The sequence below is a fragment of the Mycteria americana genome, chromosome 2 (genome assembly GCF_035582795.1).
Source record: "Mycteria americana isolate JAX WOST 10 ecotype Jacksonville Zoo and Gardens chromosome 2, USCA_MyAme_1.0, whole genome shotgun sequence".
In the NCBI taxonomy this organism is placed as follows: domain Eukaryota; kingdom Metazoa; phylum Chordata; class Aves; order Ciconiiformes; family Ciconiidae; genus Mycteria; species Mycteria americana.
Window position 1 is genome coordinate 82,053,549 of NC_134366.1, and position 7,660 is coordinate 82,061,208.

The 7,660-nt window shown below is 41.8% G+C and overlaps 1 pseudogene; it reads right to left on the bottom strand.

The window, feature by feature from the left end:
* Nucleotides 1-6,696: 6,696 nt before the first annotated feature.
* On the bottom strand, nt 6,697-6,820 carry LOC142406876 (U2 spliceosomal RNA; annotated as a pseudogene).
* Nucleotides 6,821-7,660: the final 840 nt, after the last annotated feature.

Below are 7,660 nucleotides of genomic sequence, written 5' to 3' on the forward strand. Positions count from 1 at the left end.
AAACAACAAGCATACATGCATAAACTACATATATAAATGCATCTAATCTATAATAACTGCCGAAAAGACCATGCTTTCCTAGAAGCTACATATGATGCTGCACTCCTTTCTAAGAGCACAGATTCCCAAGTAAGCAGGTGGAAGCACAGGGACTGGGGTCTGCAGAGCAGTATCTATCTCTGTCGCCAGTAGGAATCCCACTCTCCTAGACAGCACATCAAACAGCGTGTTGTGCAACCCTGAAACTTCACCATAACCTTTACCTTCCTAACTCTGGACTTCAGAAAACACAAACCCTTCCTCAAGGGTTTCTCTGCTACAATTACCAGAACCCTTGGGTGAAGTTCTGCCCAATGCCCCAGAAAATCCCACTATCTTCCCTGCACAGGGAAACAGGCAAATTGTGGTCTTGAAAGCTTTTAGCATTTATCGCCAGTTTCTTTGTCCCTTTTAGTACTACAAAGCCACTAACAAGTGCCCACAGGCATCTGAAGCCTGGCCATTCTCCCTGTTTGATCTGTGATGAATGAATAATCATGTGATAAAAGAGGGAGAAATTTAGATTAAGTTTTACCTCTTATACTGGTCTGCCCACAAGCAGGCTGTGGCTTACTCATGGGTATTCCCTGCCCTGTTCAGACAGAGCATGTGAACAATTTGCTGTGACTAGCTGGTATTTGTAATTCAAGCTACACATACAGGTCACCTGGAATATTATGCTTCTCTTTCCTGATGAATTAACTCCTAGAAGTTGGCTACTGGTGGGAATACTCATGGTTCTGCATTCATCATCTGCGCTAAACACTCAGTTTCTTAAACATTCCTGCCAGTAAACACTCACAGGAGAGCTGGAACACAACGAAAGAATTTGCTGAAAATTTCTAATGTCTTTGAAACAGGGAAAGTCATTTGCTTCATGTTTATGATTAGCACACAGAGTTCCTGACCTGTCAGACCTTAAGGTGATACCACAGCATAGATGTTAATTTGCAACAAATAATACATAAGGAAAGTGGTCTAGTTTGACTCACCCAAATGCCACAAGAAAGGGCTGGTACTGAGGCTCTTCCCCAGGGCAGCAAGCCAAGACAACCCGTTCTCTGTCACATTTCCCTCTGCATCTTCAGTCTGGCTACAATCTTAGTGAAGGCTATAAATCTGCATGAAATCTTGGTACAAAAACATTTGCTGATCAGAAGATCCCCCATCCCTCAGGCCACTTCATTCCCCACTCTCTAGCTGCCTGCTTTTCAACTAAATGGATTCCCCTCAGGAGTACAGGGAGAGACCCAGGCGAGGTTAATAGTGGGACTCATCTCACCTAACTTTACCAGTTTAAAGGATGTCTGGTTTAAACTAGCTGTCCAGGCTCCCTTTCTAGTCAGTGCAAAGAGCTATCTCTAGGAACAGATTCAATCCTTGTATTCTAGAAAGCCAGAAGACTGCTCCCGTCTCTTTTCTGTAGTCCTGATCAAGCTTCCCGGTCAGACTAGATCTTGGATGTAGAGGTAGCACTCTGTGTAATGGCAAAAGTAGCCTTAAAAGTTGCCTGATCCATCCAAGAGAACAAGAACGTGAATGTCCTGAGCTACAAACGCCCAATGGGCAATCATCATCTCAACAAGTACAACAGTTCTAAAAAAAATTAAATTAAATACAGAACATCTTTCATGGAGGGAAAAAAAAGTGTATGGGGGGGGGGGGGAACAGCAACAATTTTCTATAAGACAACACTTCCAACAGAAAAATCAGTCATCGTACTATTGCAAGCATAAGTGTGCCTTTTATCCAGCGTTGCTATAGAGTGATAGCACTTTCAGTCTGCTTCTCCTTAGAGTCCCAGGAGGAAAACAGAGATTTTTGCCAAGTCGCCTGTTGCTATTTTTTATCCTGAGTGTTGGCTTTCATCATTACAAAATGGGAATTCTGCCACTGATTTCAAAGACTCCATGATCATAATTGTAACTTAAACTTTATATTAATGTACATGTGTTTAATTTAATTGCTTTGTTTAAAGATAAAAGGAATAATGGATTTCAAATCTCTCAACTGATTTCACTGCATATGTTCATAGTTCTGTAGTTAAAACCTTATGCTGCTTTTTCCTCCCCCCACGGGGAAACAGCACTATAAGAACCACACCTATCTGTGTAATGAAAGTAGCTATTAAATATTTACATTTTCTCCATTGTAATGGAAATTTCACACTGTTCTAGTGTAAAACTGATTTCTCAAGTCCTTATAATCTAATGTTTTAAGGGTAATTTTATGCAAATCTGTCTGGAGAGTAGGCTAGAGGCTTAAAAGAATGCTTTAAGGCCATAGGACCGCATAGCACTGCGGATATAAATCAGTGCCGTTCTGTTTCTGGAGTTGCATTAATTTACACTTGCATAATTTGGTTCAGAGACTTAGTCATTCTGAGGCAATATGTGACAATCTGTAATCAATTTTATAGAACAAAGTAATATGTCCATCTTTACGTTTACATAGATTGAAAGTAGGTGAGCAGATCATGCTCGCGTGCAAAGGAGCATTCAGCTCTGAACTCAGGTCACGTAGGAAAGATTTCTCTCAACAGCAGTCCTCTTCAGATTGGGAGAGGTTACACAGAAACATTTACTATAACTTCTTAAGGCAGCTGTAAGCTCGGGGTGCTGTGCCGCAGTAAGCATGCTCCCCACCCTGGCTGGTGGCCAGGAGAGCAAGGATCGATCTGGAAAAATCCACACCCAGCTTCCCCCACAAGAAAAAAGGGTGATTTTATTTCCTGTAGTTAGTAGACGTTTGCAGTGGGAGCAGAGGAAAGGACAGGGTTTTTTTGTGTTTTTTTCTTAATCTTAATTCAGTGTTAAGGATTTGAGAACTTTGTCTAAAAAGCTGTGGTGATCTCCAGGAGTTTACACAGTCTAATGCCTTGTTCCTAAACCCCAAGACTAAGACCTAAAGGATGTTTAAAAAATGTTCTTCTTTTAATCACAACAACACATCCATAGGGGGTTTTTGCTGGTGTTTGGGGGGTGGGGTGGGTGTTCGTTTTTAATGTGAATAGCTAGCTTTTGTTTTACTTTGTTTTTAAACCAGGCCTTCATTTTTGTATTCAACTGAAGTCAGAGATAAATTCATGGTGGTTCCATTACTCTTACCTTGAAGCATTCCCTTTAACTCATATTTAATGGATTGATCTACCAGAAAGATATGTACGCGAGAAGAACTGCTTTGTACTTGAATGGCAGCAGCCATGAATGTTAACCTGAACCCAGGCAGAACACGTGAAGGAAGTTTGACAAAGTTCACATCATCTGCCTAACTGTAAAAGGGCTTCTGCACCCTTGCTCCTGCATATAAAAAACCAGACAGATCTTGTGAGTTTCCTGTTTCTTTCCACTCCTAAAGGGTATTTCACAGAGAAAGCATTATTTGGTATATGCTAAAATCCACCGCTAATGGAACAAATGGGGCTGAAAGATCAGGAGAATCTAATGATTCTAGTCACATCATTAACTGTGTATTAAAAAATTGTTGGTGTTTAATTTATTATGTTTTTGTTATTATTTTTAAAGTGTTTCTTATTGCCAGAGTGAGTCAGAATACAAACAGGACCTAATATAGTTACACCAGAAAAAGATGAAGTAGTTCCAAGAACAAAACTGCCTGTTTTCTATGTACTCTGTTCTCAACAGTTCAAGGGTTATTGCAAACCATGATAATGGCCATCAAACCTGCATTTTCACATTGCTTTAAGCAAGTATCAAGGTACAGTAGGTTTAAGCAGTTGGTAGTCAAATGGCATGTTACAAGCTAACGTCAAAACTACCTTAAATCAATGCTCCTGTAAACGGTTACCCCGATGCTCAAGAATCAAAGGTAGCCTGAGCTGATCCTGGCCACATCACTTCATTTGGCTCCTTTGTCTACTGAAAATCTTACACCTTATCTACCTGTGGACTGGTTAGACTCAGGTGAACCTGTGATTCTTTTCTCTCAGCATCTGGTGATCTTCTAAGGAAATTTTGCCATCTGCAAGTAATGGAAATAAGACTCCAATGTCTGAACCAGCAATTATCCAAAAATTGTTTTAAAAGCTAAAGGTTCCAAATATTTCTGAAAACAACTGTTCTTGTGCTAGCACACAGCTGGCTAGCATGTCATTACCTGGTGCAACACAAGACCTTATTTGTATGGATGCAAAGCATTTCAGAGTGACAGAAGTGTCCTCATTGGCACTCCCCTGGCTGTAATGACCACCAACTGGCAAGTGAAACTACCTTTGATATATGTTATCTTTTGCCTCATCTCTGACCTAAGTCATATTTAATCATCTGTTCTTCTCCGGCATTTAAAAGAAGACTTATAGGAAAAAGCCTCCTTTCTCCTTTCTTTTTAATGCAGAGGAAATCTTGGAGCAAATCACTATTCTGTTGGACAGGCATTTTCTTTCAAAAAGGGGGAGATTACCATAATTTCCTGGCCACTCCGCCTCCCTATGCACACCCCTCATTTAAAAGTCACAAAGCCAGAAGTAACACTAGTCGTGTCCAAATTTCCACAGCTAACTTCACCCAGACCTCTCACCCTTTCTGGACGCCAATACGAGTCTGGGTCAGCTGAGGGAAATCCCGTGCCGAGAGTCATGCGCAGGACTCCCTCCTGGACCAGCGTGTCCTATGCAGGAGGAAAGCATTCAGTGCTATGCTGCTGCCTGGGCAGAGGACCCTTCTCCAAGGGTCAGCGCTCCTGTTTTCTGACCTCATGCCAGACACCACCTAAAGGCAAAGAAAATGCAGGGCATCGGGCTGTTAATATGTGCTCTGTGGGTGCTACGGAGGGGCTGCAGGCGGTGGAGACAAACCGGGTGCATCTCGTGATTAAGGCTAAGAGTTGGCAGCTCTGTTTACAGGGAAAATGATGGAAGAAAGTTATTAATAATATATAGCCTGAAGCCATTATAGCCTTCTGCACGGCAGAATCCTTTTCCTGTAAAAAAGGAAACGATTTTGCGGCTGCTGTAATCAGAAGCAACAAGAACAGAAACCACTGGGAGGCTATTCTCACTTCATAGCAGATGCAAGAGTGCTTTTATATTGTGGTGTCTGTAAGTGACATCTACCGTACTGATCACAGACCTCCACTCCTAAAAAGTCACAGTACCCTCCCCTAAACCTGCTCGGACTCAAAACAAAAAGGGAGTTAATGGTGTGACTGACAAGCAGAGAAGTCAGAAGACATTAGCCTAAGTGGTTGCGCCTAATCACCTTCGTTTATACATCCTCTTCCTGGTTCTTTTTGTTGGGAGAATTAGTTTCTGTATCCAAATTCATAACATCTACTGACACGTAAAGAGATCTTACTGTACTTACAGAGCCTGACTCACCCACCTCTTAAAAATACGCTCATAATTTTTCTTAATGTTTATTTTTTGAGGGCCATAAACTTCATTGCCTAAGTAGTCATCATCATTTAGCTAACAAAATTACTACAAGACTTAAAATTATCAGTGTGAGGAAGATTCTAAAAATGATGGACCCTGATAGACAGGATGATTCCTTGACCCAGCCCTGTTATCAGAACTTTGTTTAATTTCATGGTGACCCCTTTCGATGCAGTCGTACAATGGGCAACACCTACAGATGCAAGGTCATACGCTACTTGTTGTTCGAATTCTTTTTGCTCATCATGCCGTGCGTAGGATTTAAGCTCAGTGATGCAGTTCACTTTTCAGTACTTCTCAGGTAGCTGGGCATGCTATAGGACAACTCCCCTTCCTGCTAAACACCAGCACATTCTTAGACAACTCGTCATCCTGAAAAGCAGCCGAAACAAATAAACGGTCTGACTGAGAAGCAGAAAATAGTAAACTGACTATGGGTCAAATAGCAATAGGTGTTTCTGGCTTTCTGCATATTGAAAGTTGTGGAGTTTTCTGCTTACTTGGGTTTTGCTAGCTGCTCTAGAGGAGAAGCTGAGCTTTATCGTTATATGTTTTGTGCTGTCATGTTATGCATTTCAGTTCCACGTGCCTATGTTTCCACACCTGTAGGATGTGGTGGAAAATCCTTACCCTTTTTCCTCAGGAATTGTTAATGCCTGTAACAGTGACCTATTACCAGCAACTAATCAGCCTCGACTTACCTGTCCCAGGGAGAGCTTTAGCCCAAACAGGTTTCTCCATGATAAACCAGAAAGGGGACCTAAGACTCCCTCAAGGACTTCTCTAAGTGATGTGGTATGAACCCATCATAATGTGGGACTGGATCGAGCACTGCACCATACCTTCATAGCCACTCAATTCCTTGTGGATTGCAGAGGGGAAAGTCAAAGGCTTCCCCAGTCTATCCATGCCACCTCTTCACATGCTGACAGTCCACATGGAAAGGGTAACCCCACCTTCAGTGGGAATCAACTCAGGGCATGGGCAATGGAAGAGCACTCCTTCCCTCCAAATAATCCTTCCATATCCATCTTATGTTGGTAGAATATATACCTATACAGCTCTTAGGTGTCTGGTAGCTGTTTCATATACATGGGCCAAGGCCAAAGTTTCTTCTTCAGCCTGAATATATTGATGGTTTGTTAGCACCTATGAATTACAGGCCAGGTGTTGAACAGAATCATAGAATCATTTAGGTTCAAAAAGACCTTTAAGATCATCGAGTCCAACCATCAAAAGTAAAAAAAAAAAACCCACACCAAAACAAAAAAACCCTCCCAAGCCCAAAAATCCATTTAATGTGATATGTCCTTGATGAGAAGTCTTTAGATATTAAACTGATAAGAACAGATACTACACATGATCTTAGCCAAAAGGCTGAGAAGCGATATTTTGGAGGGCTGCACCAACTCAGTGTGCTTGTCTCATAGTACCTCGTATTAAGTCTTATTTAACTCTTTCAGTAAGTGCCCACGTCCTACAACCATTGCTTCTAGTTTCAGTTTTCCAGAAGATCTCAAAGTCGCATCCTTCCTCTCCTATAAGGGCTCATCACATGGTGGTGCTTCCAGGCTGCAGGACCAGCCCGCTACATTAGGTACACACTTCCTCACATGCATCACCACTCCAGGGAACACTGGCTTCTTTCCCTCATCTGCTTGGGCAGCTACATGGCACCTGTAAGCCTTGCTGAATGAGCTTGCCTTAGAGAGAAGTATTTTGTTGCACAGACTATATATTTGGGAGGAGACGGGGCTACCTGCTAAGACTGAAGTTACCCACATGTGCTACTATTCCTCTCATCTTTTTCTCCATGATACTTAGGAGTTGGGAAGAATTTGATTATTTCCTCAGTGCACTAACAGACAGCTCTGCAAAAACATATGATGTTACTTAATGTGCTTCCTTGGTCAGGTGTGTTTGGATTCATTGTACACAGATGGAAGAAAAGCTATATGACATTCAGCTGCTATCTTCTGTCTGATAGCATAGGATATCAGAGCATTGCATCTCATAGCCAGTGGCAGTTATTTGTGAAAGAACATAAGAACAAGGCAAACATACAGCAACATATACCCTACCTGTTGTCCTTCTGGATTTTGGGAATCTGCAGTTTAGAGACTTTGAAACCCAGGGGTTGCATATAGTCTTTTGGGTTAAGTAGACCCTGACTTCTTCCTCATGATCTGAGATATCCCAGTCTTTTTAAACCGAGTGACAGAAATACAT